The sequence below is a fragment of the Callospermophilus lateralis genome, chromosome X (assembly GCF_048772815.1).
Source record: "Callospermophilus lateralis isolate mCalLat2 chromosome X, mCalLat2.hap1, whole genome shotgun sequence".
NCBI lineage: Eukaryota > Metazoa > Chordata > Mammalia > Rodentia > Sciuridae > Callospermophilus > Callospermophilus lateralis.
Genome location: NC_135325.1, coordinates 47,737,678 through 47,755,297, shown reverse-complemented (window position 1 = coordinate 47,755,297; position 17,620 = coordinate 47,737,678). Strand labels below are relative to the sequence as shown.

Sequence of the window (17,620 nt, the reverse complement as noted above, 5' to 3'; positions counted from 1 at the left end):
GAGCTCACAGTGCAACTATTCTGGAGACCCCATGATCAGGCTGCCCAACCAGGATTATAGATCCACAAGGAGCCTACAGGAAGGGAGTGGCCCTGTGTGTGGGCGTGGGTGGTCAGGGAAGTCCCCTGGAACAGTACTGGAGCTGCCTTCCCTCTCTTTGCACTCAGTGCAGCTCAACAACCTCACCCTTCACAAGCAGGAAAGAATCTCCCACTTGGGTCCTTCCTCTTGGGGGGTCATGGTCTGTGAAAAGCCATGTTGAAGGAAAGGATATACTTTCCCTCTATTTCACAAGTGAGGCAGAGATCCGCATGGTCAGTGCAGGACACTGATAATATGTTCCTAAATGTGGACGCATGAATGAAGGTGCCACTCTCCCTTTAAAATCCTGACCCACCATCTGACATAGGTCTCTCTGTTCCCATGTTGTCATGTGTGACAGTCTGCCCTTGTCCTAGGGCCTTCAGTTTTCTGTTAAGCAGGGCTTGGGGGAACTTTGGCTCCCCCTAGAGGCATCCCCAGTGTTTTGACTCCCTGTGTGAAGAACAGACCCCTGCCTCAGGCTGGACCTTTCTCTCCTGGCTGGTTGGAGGGAGCTGGGGAGCAACCTGTCCTGCACACATCAGGGGATCTGCTCCACCTCTTGCAAGAGTGAGACCCACAGAAGTTCTTCCATTCTGCAGGGTGTTGGGGGGTGACCACACAAAGGCAGGAGCTGGGAGATCATCTTAAAGGAAAATAAGCCCCTCCCTTCTCACTGGAGGAAACTCTGCAAATCTATTTTACATCTATGCCTTTGCTGGGAAATTGCAGTTGAAAGCCAACATCTTCTGTGGGTTCACAGGGTACCAGTGGGCATTATTACAGAGAAGCTGAGTGTGTGAGGAGATCATGACCCTGGTTTGTCTGTATAGGATACAGTGATCAGTTTGTCAGGGAAAACTCTTGCAGCATCCTGAGATAGAGGGCAATGTTAGTATGTGATAGAGTAATCAAAGAAAAGTAATTTCAGATGGTTCAGGGACAGAGATTGCTTCAAAGAAGATTACCATGCATGCTGCTTTCTGAACATTCAGAGAAACGATGGTCAACATGGCCCTAAGGTGATTCAATCTTTTTATCTTTCTTTTTTAAAAAAAAAAAAACGTTTATTTTTTAGTTGTAGTTGGACACAATACCGTTATTTCACTTATTTCTTTTTATGTGGTGCTGAGACTTGAACCCAGGGTCTTGCACGTGCAAGGCAAGTGCTCTACTGCTGAGCCACAACCCAAGCCCCTTTCATCTTTCTTTTAATTCGGGTTTGAATGCATGAGCATTTGTTTGCCCTGAGTTTGACAACTGCCATACTACTCAAAACAGATGCTACTGGATCACTCTTTCCCACAACAGGAAACACATTCTTTAAAAATGTCCAATAACCTTAACTGAGGGCATCGACATGTTTGTAATACCAAACATGCAAAAGTGGGCACAGGTCACATTCTGCATTCAAAGAAAATAACAAAATTATAGCCCAGAACCTTAACACCTTAAAAAGTATAAATGCATTCAAAACCACAGCAGGAGTCCACACAACATTACTGTGAATGAAAACCCTCTCTGCGACATACATCATGAAGATTGAAAGCTTTAAGTGAGTCGATAAGCATGTTTCCACACAATTGGCCAAATACAATTTGTTCTATCTCAGAAATTAAGGAATGTAAAAGTAATAAACAGTGAGGCAACGATGTGGAAGTAACAATTATATTTTCAAGGAATGTTTCATGATGTGGAGAAGGGGAAATATCTTAATTATCTGTGGTCATGAGGTGAAATAGTTGTTTTTCCTCTCTGCTTGTACCAATATTCTGTATCTGTGTATTTTGTATTTTATTAATGGGATTTCAAATATTTTATGTGTCTCTATGAGATTATGGGCTGGAGGAAATGTGTCCCTAGACCTGGGACTGGACAGAAACAATGGGACCTAAGTGGCCTTGTGCTAAATCAGTGTGTCTAAATGAGGAATCAATCCTCATCAAGATAGATATCCAGAGGCACAGGGCAGGGAGATTTATAACTTGGCTACAGAAGGACTTTCCCCGTTCTCCACCTCAAGAAGAAGCTATGCAACTTTATACAGAGCTGGGAACCCTGAGGTAGGAGTGTTTATGCTGTCCCTGAGATACCTGGAAGGACTGGCCCTGTTTTTCAAGGCCTCTTACTGTCACAGCCCAGCACAGCACAGCTGGGAGAAAGACTGGTAGCACAAAGGGACCTTATTCCAGTTCATGCACTGTTTGTGCATCAAGAGGACCTACAAGCCTTGGAGCTTCAGAGATCTGGCTCCATTCCCGGACTGCTTGAGGCTTGGGGAGGAGGTGGACCTGACATATTTCTTAATAATAATCATTATCAATATCTAATCCTAATAAATAAAAGTCTTTCAAAAAGGAAAGCTCTGAGCCTGGATTATTTCTCTGGTAAATTTGATTAATCCCTTAGGGAATAAATGATATCCATTTTCCAGTAATTTCCAGAAAGTGGACAGATATGGAATACTTCCTAATTCATTCTATGAGACCAGGATACCCTAATATTAAAGCCATATAAGGATATTACAAATAAATGAATATCTAGAGCAACTTTTCCCATGATTATAGATATAAACATGCTCAATAAAATACTAACAAGCCAAACACAACAATATAAAAAGAATTATACACCATGGCCAAAGAACTTTATGCTATGACCTGTTGTAAACAGAACATCCTTAAAAAATCAGTTAATGGGGCTGGGGTTGTGGCTCAGCAGTAGAGCGCTCACCTAGCACGTGTAAGGCCCTGGGTTTGAGCCTCAGCACCACATAAAAATAAATAAAATAAAGGTATTGTGTCAAACTATAACTAAAAAACAAATATTAAGAAAATCAATTAATGTTATTCAGCACATTAATAGGCTAAAGAGGAAAACAATATGATCATATCAATCAAGGCAGAAAAAGCGTTTGACAAAATCCAGCACCCAACTTTCATTCATGATAAAAACTCTTTACAATAATTAGGAATAGGGCTGGGGTTGTGGCTCAGTGGCAGAGCACTTGCCTAGCATATGTGAGGCCCTGGGTTTGATTCTCAGCATCATATAAAAGTAAATAAATAAATAAAGGGATTGTGTCCATCTACCAACTAAAAAACATTTTCAAAAAATAATCAGGAATAGGGCTGGGATTGTGGCTCAGCGGTAGAGTGCTCACCTTGCACGGGCAGGACCCGGGTTTGATCCTCAGCACCACATAAAAAAAAAAATAAAGGCATTGTGTTGTGTCTATCTACACCTAAAAAATAAATATATTTTTAAAAAATAATAATAATCAGGAATAAAGGAAAGCTCCTTCAAGTTCATAAATTATATCTACAAAAGAACAAGCTGTTAACATCTGATATCACTTTTTAATGTCCAGGATATACATTTTATAATTTATATTAATGAATTCTTTCTTCTCTTTTTCTTCCTCACTCTTGCCAGAGCATTGCCAATATTGATATCTTGTAAAAAAAAAATCCACTTATTGATTTTGTTTGTGTTATTTATGAAAATATACTATTATGATAAGAACAAGACCATGAAATTCACCTTCTAAACAATCTTTAAAGTGTGAAGTATATTATAGTTGACTATAGGTACAATGTTCAACAGATCTCCAGTGCTCATTCATCCTCCTTGACCATTGATTTGTAACCCCTTTTCCCCTCCCTGCAGCCCCAGGAAACCACCATTGTATTTCTTAATACCAGGAACTTCACTATTTAAGAGCAATCTTGAAGTATTCATTTTTCTCTGACTGACTTATTTCATTTAGCTTGACATCCTAATAGTTCTTGCATGTTTGTCCCCATTGCAGAATTTACTTTTTTGAAAAAGTTGAATGGTATTCCACATTTGGTTTACACAATTCACCTTTTGATAGGCATTTAGGTCATTGCCACATCTTGGCTACTGCAAATCATGCTGCACTGACTATACAAGTGTTGGTATCTCTTTGAAATCCTGATTTCAATTCTTCTTTTGTGTCGGGGGATAACACAAAATTTATTTTCTACAAATGTATACAAGTCAAATGTTAGTGGAAAAATAGAGTCATTGACATTGTCAAAATATTCCCTGTACTTTTAAAAAGTAAATGATTTTGTCATTCTTATAAAACATTATTTCTTTAAGAGAAGATATATCTAAATTACATTGCTCACATACATTTCATAATAATAATCTAATGGATACACCAAAAAGCCCTTGGGGCTGCAGCCCTTATCTTTTCCTTCTTGGTATCTGTAGAACTATACCTAAATAAGGCACAGTTCTGACAAATGCTGATATCCTTAAGCCTGGATATATGCATACATATGCTTCAATATACACACTAAGGTCTAATGTTAGTAAATTAAAACATGCAAAATGCTCAGTCTTTTCACTTCAACGATACACTGCTGATTTCAATTCTTTTGAGTAAATACCAGAGTAAGAATACTGAATCATATGGTCATTCTATTTTTAATTTTTAAGGAACCTCCAAACCATATTTCATAGCAACTGAGCCATTTTCTGTTCCCACTAATTGTCTACAAGGGTCCCAATTTCTCCACATCCTTGTCAACACTTATTGTCTTTTGTATTTTTGGTAATATCCATCTGGACAGGTCTGAGATGAGTCTTCATTGTGGCTTTGACTTGGATTCTCCTGATACTTTTTTTTTCATATACCTGTAAGTGACCTGTATATATTTTTAGAGAAATATCAATTCAAGTCCTTATCCCAATTTTAACCAAGTTGTTCATTTTTTTTCCCTATTGAGTTTTAGAATTTCTTCATATTATTTTTTGGATATCAGATATATGGTTTGCAAATATTTTCTCTTATTACATAAATTGCCTTTTCACTTTGTAGATAATTTCCTTTGATGTGCAGAAAATTTTTAGTTTGAAATAGTCCTAGTTATTTTATTTTTCTTGCCTGTGCCGTCAGTGTCATATCAATAAAATCTTTGCCATGATCAATGACATGAAGCTTTTCCCCTGTGTTTACTTTTAGGAATTTTATACTTTGGGGTCTTACTTTTAAGTATTCAATACCATTTTAGTTGGGTTTTGCGAACAGTATAAAATAATTATCTGATTTCATTCTTTTGCATATGGATATCCTGTTTTTCCAACACAACTTGTTGAAGAGACTATCTTTTCCCCATCATACATTTCAAGAAGTATAATGTCTCTGGCTTTGTTCTTCTAAGGTATGATGCAGCTTATTTGTGGTCTTTTGTGGTTCCATATGAACTTTAGATTTTTTCCTGTATTTTGCATAACAAATTTGTTTTGCATAACAAATGCTATTTGGATTTTGATAAAGTTTGCACTGAATTTATAGATTGCTTTATGTAGTATATACATTTAAACAATATTAGTTCATCTGATTCATAAACACAGGATGTCTCCCATTTGCTTGTGTCTTGTTTAATCTCTTTGATCAATATTTTGTAGTTTTCTATGTACAGGTTTTTACCTTTTTGGTTAAGTTTATTCTAAAATGTTTTATTCTTTCTGGTGCTATTGTAAATGGGACTGTTTTACTAATTTTCTTTACATGGAGTTCATTGTTATTCTGTAGAAATGCAACTTACACAGCCCATCTTGGTGAGTGTATGACTATAATCCCAATGATTAGAGAAGCAGAAAGATCAAAAGTTCTGGGGTAAAACATCCCTGGGTTCAATCCCCAGTACCAAAAAAGAAAAAGAAAGAAAGTAATGCAACCTAATTTTGTGTGTGATTTTATTATCTTCAACTTTATTCGATTTATTAGTTCTAACAGATTTTTAATGGATACTTCAGCATTTTAACTATATACAAGATCATGTTATCTGCAGAGAGGAACAATTTTATTTTTCCCCATTCTGATTTAAATACCTTTTCTTGCCTGATTGCTCTAGCTAGGACTTCCACTATTGTATTGTATAGAAGTGAAAGTAGGCATCCTTGCCTTGTTCCTAATGTTAGAAGAGAAACTCATTTTGCACCATTGAGAATGATGTTACCTGTGGGCCTTCCTATACAAACTTTATTATATTCTCTAGCTAGTTTGTTATGTTTTTATCATGAATGAGTTTTAAATTATTTCAAATGCTTTTTAGGTATCTGTTTAAAAATTCATGTAATTTTTTATTCTTTATTCTGTTAATGTGGTATATGAAATTAATTTGTTTTTATATGTTGAACCATCCTTATATCCCAGGAATAAATTCTACTTGGTCATGGTGTCTGATTCATATAAGGTGTTGTTGGATTTGGTTTGCTAAAATTTTGTTGAGGATTTTTGCATCTATGTTCATTATAAAATTAGCCTATAATATTCTTTCCTTTTAATTTTCTTTTTTTGAGAGAGAGAGAATTTTTTAATATTTATTTTTTAGCTTTTGGTGGACACAACATCTTCATTTTATTTTTATGTGGTGCTGAGGATCGAACCCAGTGCCCCATGCATGCCAGGCGAGCATACTACCCCTTGAGCCACATCCTCAGCCCTTCTTATAATTTTCTAGTCCAGCTTTTCTATCAGGGTAATGCTGGCCTCATAAAATTAGTGTGGAAGTACTCCCTATTTTCCAATTTTTTGGAAGAATTTAAAGAAATATTGGCAATCAATGCTCAGTACAATTCATCAGTAAAGTCATCCTCTTAATGGGCTTGTCTTTTGGGGAGATGTTTGTTACTTCAATCTCCATACTAGCTTTAGTTCAGGTCAGACTTTCTATTTCTTAATAATTCCTTTTTGGTAAACAGTATGCTTCTAGATGTTTATCCATTTCTCCTATGTTATCAAGTTTATTGCCCTATTACATTGTAATCTGTTAAAATCCTTTTTATTTCTGTGGCATGAGTCATAATGTCTTTTTTTCTGATTTTATTTACTTAGTCTTCTAGTTCTATTGTGTGTCATTTCCTTTCTTGCTGCCGTTCTTTGTATTTTTGTATCATTTTCTCTTTTCCTAGTTTAGCCAAAGGTTTAGCTTTATCTTTCTGAAAAACTAACTCTTGTTTTTGTTGATTTTTTTCCTATGGTTTTTTCTATTTTCTTTGTTTCTCTTCTAATCTTTATTATTTCCTCCCTACTCCCAATTTTGGACTTAATTTGTTTTTCTTCTAGTTCCTTGATGTGTAAGGTTAGTTTGCTTATTTGAGATCTTTCTACTTGTTTCATAAAAGCATTTATTGCTATGAACTTTCCTTTTAATAAAGCCCAGAAATTTTGGTACACCATATTTTCTCTCAGTGTGTGTGTGTGTGTGTGTGTGTGTGTGTGTGTGTGTGTGTGTATGCACGTGCCCATGTGCACACATATGTAAGATATTATTTTTATTTCTCCCTTGATTGGATGGCTGTTTATGACCATGTTGTTTAATTTCTATGTATTTATAAATTTTCCATTTTCCCTTTAGCTGCTGGTTTCTAGTTTTGCTCCCTTGTGATCAGAAAAGATATTTGGTATAATTTCAATCTTCTTATATTTGTTAAGACTTGTTGTGTGACCCAACATTTGACCTATCCTGGACAAACATCCATCTGTATTTGAGAAGAATGTGTTTTCTGTTTCTGTTGGGTGGAATGTTCTGTATTTATCTGTTAGGCTGTTAGGTCCACTGTTTTATATTTTTTCAAGTGCTCCACTTCTTTATTGTTCTTCTGTCTGGTTATTTTCTTTTGTCTAGATAGTCTTTTCTTTGGCCTATTACTGAAATTAGGTACTGAAGTCTTCTGCTATTTTACTGCTATTTCTCCCTTCTTTTCTTTTGTATTATTTATATATTTTTATCTTTGGATTTAATGAGTTGGCATCAAAAAATTAGCTAGTCATTTTACATTTAAGGAATAAAACCTTTAAAAAACAATACAAAGAGTGAAAGTGACAGGGGACAAAGAGACATGAGTGGTAGAAACATAAAGTTAAGAATAATAGAATATTTTATAGAATAATTCTATAAAATCGGCCCAGTGTGCTGATTCCCCACACTTTCTTTTCTAAGAAGCAATTTATCTGCAGCCCTGACTGCCTTAAGTGGACAGGTTATATCACATTCCTCAGCAAACTACCTGTTATCTACAAGAGAAATGCAGGTCCAAAATAATTTCAATAAGAGGAATTCAAGTTACCGTGAAGGATAAGATTTTTGTGATGCTTTTAACAAACCAGATCCTGGAACTCAAGGAGATAAGGATAATTCCTCCTAACTATAAAATCTATAAGAATATATGGTTAAGAATCCAATTGGAACCTATCAGCATGGTCCAAAGTGAGCTAGAGCTGTCATGATAGTAGGGATTTGAAAGTCTGATGTCACCCTGCCATCAGTCAACAGTCATGAGGTGGCCCTGGGCAGGACTCTCTGGAAACTTCTCTGGGATCCCCAATAAAACTGGAGAGGCACACTGTCCCTTTCCTTTCTGAATGAACTCACTCCCTCCCTAGAGAGTATCCCCTTTCCCATCCCTTCAATAAACTCATGCTAGTTACTCTAAGCAACATGTCTGAAATCTTTCTGATTTGATCCCAAGAATCAGGGTTTGATTGGGGGGGTGGCCTTTGTACTGCCTCAGTTTCCTGGAATGCCTCAGACCCATAACAAAATGATTTTAACCAAGTTTATACTTCTTTTTGCTGCTATGTTTTTAATTGATTTTAATTTTTTTAAATACATGACAGCAGAATACATTGCAATTCTTATTACACATATAGAGCACAATTTTTCATATCTTTGTATATAAAGTATGTTCACACCAATTCATGTCTTTATACATATACTTTGTGATTTTTTTGCATTACAATTCTTATTACACATAAATACCACAATTTCTCATATCTCTGTTTGTATATATGTTGATACCCAATTCGAGTCTTCATACATGTACTTTGTATAATGATGTCCATCACATTCCTCCATCCTTGCTAATCCCCTGCTCCCTCCCTTTCCCTCCCACCCCTCTTCCCTATCTAGAATTCATCTATTCCTCCCATGCTCCCCCTCCTTACCCCACTATGAGTCAGCCTCCTTATATCAGAGAAAACATTGGCATTTGTTTTTGGGGGGATGCGCTAACTTCGCTTAGCATTATCTTCTCCAATGCCATCCATTTACCTGCAAATGTCATGATTTTATTCTCTTTTATTGTTGAGTAATAGTCCATTGTTTCTTTGTCCATTCATCCACTGAAGGGCATCTAGGTTGGCTCCACAGTTTAGCTATTGTGATTGTGCTGCTATAAATATTGATGTGGCTGTGCCCCTGTAGTATGCTGTTTTTAAGTCCTTTGGGGATAGACTGAGGAGAGGGATAGCTGGGTCAAATGGTGGTTCCATTCCCAGTTTTCCAAGGAATCTCCATACTGCTTTCCAGATTAGCTGCACCAATTTTTGCTGCTATGGTTTTTAACAATTAATTTCATCACATCTTATTGCAATGTGCAAATGCATTTGCAATGCATAGTACATTCAGGAGAACTAAATTTAAGGAAGTACATATACTGTTAATAGTGGCCTTTGGAAGAAAGTGATTTACCTTCTATTAAAGAAAATACAAATTACTTAATAGTGTTATTTAACTACTTGTTGCCACAAGAATCATCACCAAAGTATTCTAGAAATAGGTCCACATAAGAAATAAATATTTAAACAATAAAAATTATAAAAATGTTCCTTAATTTTAGCAAGATCTTTTCTTTATCTTTTTTTTCTTTTGTACCAGGGATTGAACCCAGGGTTTTTTGTTTGTTTGTTTGTTTTGTTTTGTTTTTTTACCACTGAGCCACATCCTCAGCCCTTTTTAATTTTTATTTTGATACAGGGCCTTGCTAAGATGCTTAGGGCCTCACTAAATTATGAATGCTGGCTTTGAACTTGGGATCCTCCTGCCTTAGCCTCCTAAATTGGTGGGATTACAGGCATGCACCACTGCACCTGCTATGGATCTTTCCTTTTTCATTGCTAAGAAATATTTTAATAGTTATAAAGCAAAAGCTGTTATGAATCTAGATAGCTAAAACTGTATTTCTGAGTTCAAGCTTACAGATAAGTATTTTGTAAGAGGTTTTCAATAAAATATACCCCCTACCCCAAATCTTGCATTGTTTCTTACAAAACTTTGTTCAAGAGTGGAAATACATCCAGCCAGATGTATATGCCATACAATAGCAAGAACAGGAGGGCCCAACTAATAACTCTGGGTTTTAAAAATAGAAGGCAATTAAAATATACTCAAAGTTACTTTAAGAAAAACTTTCATAGGTTAATAATAAAACAGTCACAAAGGTTAAGAAAATACTAATATCAAAGCAGAAACAACTACAATGTTAAAATAGACAAAAATTTCTATACAAGAACATCTTTTAAAATTAAAAATAAAGAACACAACATATGAATCACGATGATTTTCCTGTTCTAATTATGAATTTTAGTCTTTGTATTTATAAGGTCAGTTATGTTGACATCTAGTAGAGTTTCTTATGACACCTGATGAAGTCTCATTCCAACTTTATAAAATGGATCTTCTCCCAAGAAACCTGTACATTTTGGTTACATCTTTGTCATTGTAAAATTTCAAAGTAGTGCAATATCGTCATGATGTGCTGAGGCATGAAGACATATCTGGTATACATAGTGCCATCCCCACACTTGAAACAAGCATAGAATTGAATACAGTCCACTCCCAGGGCTTCAGCATGTAAAACACAGTGACCAGCAGGTACTGGTAGTAGAACCAGACATTTGTTTCCAGGCCTGTGCCAGGCCATCCTGCCATGCACCTCCTGTGATGTAGCCACACATCAGTCTTTCTAGGATCTTTCTAGGATCCCAAGTTTTCTGTCAGTGATTCCTTTATATATTTAGGTCCTCCAATAATGGGTATATATTTATAATTTTATACCTTCTTGGTGAATTGATCCTTTTATCATTGGTAAAATGTCTTTCTCATATGACAGCTTTTGACCTAAAGTGTATTTTGTCTGATATAAATATAACCACTTTTACTCTCTTTTGGTAAAAATTTGCATGGAATATATGTGTGTCCTTAAATATAAATTAAGTTTCCCATAGATTTAATATATTTGTGCCTTTTTCAAAACCATCCTTCTACTCTTGGTTTTTGATTAGAGAGTTTAATTTACATTTAAAGTAATTATCGATAGGAAGGATTTAATATTGCCATTCTATTAGTTGTTTTCTGTTAGTCTTCTTATTATTTTGTCTGTCTTTTCCTCTCTTGTTGTCTCCTTTATGTTTTATCTTTTGTATTAAAATTCTTTGATTAATTTTCCTTTGTGTGTGTGAGAGGGAGACTTCTTAGGTATTTTTTGTGGTTACTATGGAGCTTACATAAAATATTCTATAGTTATGAAAGTCAGTTTCCAATTTGACATTCTTATGCTATCCGTTGCTATTTACTATTCTTTTGCTTCAACTAGAAAAACTACCATCAGAATTTCTTGTGAGGCTTGCTACTGGTGATGAACTCCCTCATCTTTTATTTGTCTGGGAAAGTATATCTTCTCCTTCAGTGAACTCTACTTCACTGTTGAAGTAGAGTTTGGCTGGGCATAAGATTCTTGGATGATGTTTCTGTTTCATCACTTTAAATGTACAATCTTATATATATGGAGACAATAATAAGTCCACCAATTTCATATCAAAAATCATGGAATTGGAGCTGGGCACGTAGCACACACCTGCAATCCCAGCGTCTTGGGAGGCTAAAGCAGGAGAATCAAGACTTCAAATCTAGTCTCAGCAACTTAGTGAGATCCTAAGCAACTCAGTGAGACCCTGTCTCTAAACAAAATACAAAAATAAGGCTGGGGATATGGTTCAGTGGTTGAGTGCTCCCGAGTTCAAACCCTGGTACCTACCCACCCCCAAAAATCATGGATTGGAACACAATACTGTGGTATCTTTAAACTGATAAAAACAAATCTTTGCCAACTTAGAATTCCATATACAACAAAGAGTTCTTCAAATATATGCAAAATAAAAATATTTCAGATATAAAATATGATTTTTTCCTCCAGTAAGACTATCTAAATTAAATATTGAAAGAAATTCGTTAGGATGGATAAAGGAAAATATTCCCAGACAGAAATCTATACGTTCAGGAAGAAAAAGAAGCACCAGAAATGATAAATATATGAGTAAATACATAAGGCATTTTTAAGATTCATCATTTCAGATATAAATCTGTAAACTATATCTATTTTAAAATATTTTAAATACCACAGACATTTACAATCAAAGATGAAATCACTACACTGTGGGGATTATAGAATTGTAGAAGTAAAATATCTGACAACAAAGTGTGCAAAGGATGGGAGTTGCTATGTAACTGCCAGACACTGTTTTAGTATACAAATATCAGTCATCACTTCCCTCCCAAAACAAGCCAGTATTGCATCTCTTCCAGGGCAATAAAAGCAAAACTGAGGAAATGAGATTTAGGACTTCACACTCTCAAACAGTCTATGGAACTCTCCTACTCACAACCTACTCACAAAATTCCTGATTATTTAACCATTTGCTGATATGGATAGAACTATTAAGCTCTAATTCCACTAAGTCCAGAGAATTAAAACACATTATTTCTCTATTTTACTGTATAGTGCAGTCGTTTCTGGAACTGAACTACTTGGGTTAGAAATCTGTCTCCACGGCTTCCAATGTGGGTGACCTTGTTATGGCACTACCTTTTTGTGCCTTAAAATCTTTGTCTATTAAAGAAGAAAATGTTACTACACACCTCATAATTTTGTTATGAGCCTTAAATGTAATAATTTTCATGATGTTCAAAACTGTGTGCTTGGCACACAACTGCTTAGTAAATGACAGCCACTACCACCGCCACCATCATTATCATCATCATCTCTTCCTAGAACCCCTGAAAAATACTATGGGAGAAAAAGGAAAATGAATACAAGAGCAATGAGCCAGAAATCACACCTGAGGAACCTTTATTCCCTGACTCTGCTCCCAGAGAAAGCATGCGAGAAATTGGCCTGAAGACCCACCCAGCAGAGTTGGTTTCATCTGCAGCAGGAATGAAGTCAAGGGAAGGCATTGTGCCCTGAATCATGTAGGGATAGGTTTCACATAGTGGAAGGGGCAAAGGAATCATCATTTTAAAAAAATCAAATCCCTACTTGTCCCTGCAGGAATCTTCCTCCAAACTGGAAATCCATATCCAACAAAATGAAATTATACAGTTATTTTAAGGGCCTTGTTATGAAGAAAACAGAAATATCATGATGGAGAGATTTAGAGGAAGGTTTGTTTGAAAAGGAGAAATAAGCCCATTTGTATGCTATTGAGATTATACAAGAGAAAAAGGAGATAATTACAAGATTTGGAATGGAATCTTGTGCACAAGTGGGTTTTTGACTTTTGCTTGAAGCACAGAGAGTTAATCTGTGGTAACATGTAGGGAGGGAAAATATATAGGTATAGACCTCATAGATTTGTAGATGTGATGGAAGAAGTATGCAACTGTTTCTTCAGGTCATTAGGAAATAAGGTTATCAACTGAGAGTGGAGATGGAGAAAATGTTCCAGATTTGAGGACAGAAGACGATATATAAAAATAGTCATTTAAAAGGGTGAAAGACAATAGCCAAGTTATGGAACCAGCTCAGATGTCACCAATAGATGAATGGATTAAGAAAATGTGGTACATATATACATAATGGAGCTTTACTCATAAAGCTCATTAAGAAGAATGTCATAAAGAAGAATGAAATTATGGCATTTGCCAGTAAATGGATACAAATGGAGACCATTATATTAAGTGAAATAAGCCAGACTGAGAAAATCAAGGGTCAAATGTTTTCTCTCATATGTGGAAACTAGATCAAAAATAAGGAAAAGAAGGGGAGGATAAGATATCATAAAGATATAGAAAAGAACAGTGAAGTAGAAGAAGGAGATCAAGAGGGAGGGAGGAGGAATGAAAAAGGAGAGGACTAGCAGGATGGATTTTACAAAATCACATATGTACACATATAAATATACCACAGGAAATTTCACCTATGTATGTGAAAAGCACCAATCAAGGATAATGGATGAACAAGGAGAGGATCAGTAGAATGGGGTGGGGGAGAAATAAGAACTGAAATGGAATGGGTCAGATTCCATGCATGTATGATTTTGTTGGAATGAACCCAGCTATTATGTATACCTGTGATGCTCTAATAAAATAAATAAATACGGGATGAAGAAATAAATTGACTAAAGAAGGACCACTAGGTCTTAGCAAAGGCATCTATTCTAAGCTTATTAGCTTAAGATTGTCTCTTCAGGGGTCTTGATGACAGTAAAATTGCACATGTATGTTTACAAACATGGTAGGGGTGGGTAAAAGGTGAAGAGGACCATCTCAAAGGGATCCAGTGTTTCTATCCATTGCCTTGTGGTCAAAGGTCTAATTATTGTGTACAAACCTAAGCCCTCAACACCCAAGAGGCAAGAGGAAAAAAGAGAATGATGCTCAACTTTTGAGTTTCCCCTGTCCCCTAGATGAAATTGAAAATAAAGGACTGTATTTGAGTATTGAGATGTTTAGTTACCGTCTTTTCTCTGGTGAGATCTAATTTATTTTTCTCAAAAGCCTCACGATTCCATCTAAATGCTCTTAACTGATAATCAGTTTCAGTGAGTGACTCACATTTCTAATCTGTGCAGGTGCTTATTGCTACAGTGATGTGTACAGGAATTAAACTCCCACAGTGAAAATAAGAAGGAACCTGAGAGGGGAGAAGGGAGATGGGAGCATTGCGTATGGGTAGCACAGAGATTTAAATATAAATTTCTTAATTTTACCAATGAACCTTGGTGACTAAAAGCCTGACCTGAAGAGCTTAAATATGAGTGCTGGGCCTTAAAGAATTTTAATTAGACATGATTTTTGCAAGAAACAAGCAAGAAGGTAAACTTTTCACATGCTTAGGGCTCAGGACTAATTCAGGTACCAATTTGAAGGGATCTTAGAGTTCTTAAATGCCAGGTAGAGCTGGAAGTTTTTTTTTTTAATCCTTCTTTTCTATGGAAATACTGACAGAACTATGTCTAATTCAGCCAGAAGCAGTGGTGCATGACTGTAATCCTAGCTTGTCAGGAGGCTGAGGCAGGAGTACAACTCCTAGTCCAACCTGGGCAACTTAGCAAGATCCCGTCTCAAAATAAACAATTTTAAAAGGCTGGAGATACAGCTTAGTGGCAAAGCTCCCCTGGGTTCAATTCCCAGTACAAGTATGCATAATTAGAATAACAGAAAAGAGAGGAGGCGAAAGGACATGAAGGGAAGGAAGGGAAGGGATGGGGAGAGCAAGAGAAGGAAAGACCACTATCTATCTCTCTCCCTTCCTTCTATAATATCAATAGCTTTTATGGAGCACCTACTTTGTGCAACACACTATGCTAAGTATGTTTCATGTTTCCTCACTAATAGTGAACAATAAGTCAGTCACCTTATATCAGAGAAAACATTTGGCATTTGTTTTGGGGGGATTAGCTAACTTCACTTAGCATTATCTTCTCTAACTCCATCCATTTACCTGCAAATGCCATGATTTTATTCTGTTTTATTGCTGAGTAATATTCCATTGTATGTTTATGCAACTTTTTTTATCCATTCATCTACTGAAGGGCATCTATATTGGTTCCACAGTTTAGCTATTGTGAATTGTGTTGCTATAAACATCAATGTGGCTGTGTCCCTGTAGCATGCTGTTTTTAAGTCCTTTGGGTATGGTCCGAGGAGAGGGATAGCTGGGTCAAATGGTGGTTCCATTCCCAATTTTCCAAGGAATCTCCATACTGCTTTCCATATTGGCTGCACCAATTTGCAGTGTCACCAGCAATGTATGATTGTGCCTTTTAGTGGGGGAGGGGGAACACAGGAGGAATAGATGAACTCTAGATAGGGCAGAGGGGTGGGAGGGGAAGAGAGGGGACAGGGGTTAGCAATGATGGTGGAATGTGATGGACATCATTATCCAAAGTACATGTATGAAGACATCAATTGGTGTGAACATAATTTATATACAAACAGAGATATGAAAAATTGTGCTCTATATGTATAATAAGAACTGTAATGCATTCAGCTGTCATGTAGTTAAAAAATAAAATCAATTTTAAAAAACTTATTTCATACTGCAGGTTTTCCACAAAGAATTATCACAAAGTGCTATTGGTAGCAATTCTAAATGATTATCTTATCTCAATAAAACCATCCTCCATTGAAAAAAAAGAATGAATAATAAGACAATGGAGTAGTTCCCACTGATATATTTATTTTATAAGAAAGATGTTTAGAAAGGTAAGAAACTTGACTTGAACCCAGGAAATCTACTCTGGCACCAGCACTCTTAACCATATTGTGATTATGGTGTGTGTGTGTGTGTGTGTGTGTGTGTATAAATGGTGATAATTTCACATAAATGGGACCTTATTTTATATATATATATAATTTACTTTTTGTGACTAATGGTATGTCATGGAGCTTTCATCATGTAATTATAAAGAGATTCTATATATATCATAATATGCCATCATTTTACTTTACTGTAATTTAACCAGTCCCTTTTGATAAATATTTGAGTCATTTACATTTTATTTTACAATTACAAATACTGACATAATTAAATCTATATCTTTGTGCATATATAGAAGTATTTATATCACATAGATTTCTAAAAATATTCTGTTCCTTTGATTTTTCTTTTATTTCTGTGTCAGTATCATATTGCTTTAGTTACCAGTCTCTTACAATGTTTTGATATGTTACTGTTTTTTTAAAAAAACATGTTTTAATATTTCACATTTTCTCCACAGTTGAATTGGCAATAATCTTGTCAGTTTCCAACAAAGAAATTACATTGCTTGCTGATCTTTTATAATGACATTTAACTATTTTAGATTATTTTAGGGTATAGTAAGATCTTTTTAAAATTCAACCTTTGTGGATACACTCTGATTACATGTCAGTAGCAGCCATTTTCAGTTTTTTTCTCTGAATTTTCTATTTATAACTTTTAGACATATTTATATTGTGTTTTTCTATCTTCCATACTGATATCAATCATTATTTTGTTAAGGATATTAAACTTATTAAAATGTTATAAATCTGGGCTGGGGTTGTGGCTCAGATGTAGAGCACTCGCCTACCATGTATGAATCCCTGGGTTCAATCCTCAGCACCACATATAAATAAATAAAATAAAGATATTTTTCAAAAATAAAAATGTTCTAAATCTGTTTTCATGTATAAAGTGGAAAACACACTGCCTGGATTCTAATCTTGGTTCTACCCTTTGATAGTTGTGTGACATTGGGAGAGTTACTCAATGTCTCTTTGCTTCAGTTTTCTCATCAACAAAATTTAGGGAATAAAACTATTTACTTCATAGAGTTGTGAAAATTAAATGCATGAGTACATGTAAATTGCTCAGAATCATGCATAGCATATTAAAAGCACTCATTAAATGTGAGTCCAGGGAAGGGGACTGCATATTCTCCCAGATTGTCTCTTTTCTTTGTTATAAAATTAATTCT

The 17,620-nt window shown here is 35.6% G+C and overlaps 1 long non-coding RNA gene and 1 pseudogene across 1 annotated transcript in view; both read right to left on the bottom strand.

Annotated features, from left to right (window-relative positions):
* Nucleotides 1–17,620, bottom strand: part of LOC143638457 (uncharacterized) — an 83,413-nt gene that overhangs the window by 12,417 nt on the left and 53,376 nt on the right. The gene's annotated exons all lie outside the window — the stretch shown is intronic.
* On the bottom strand, nucleotides 10,496–11,296 carry LOC143639238 (serine palmitoyltransferase small subunit A pseudogene; annotated as a pseudogene).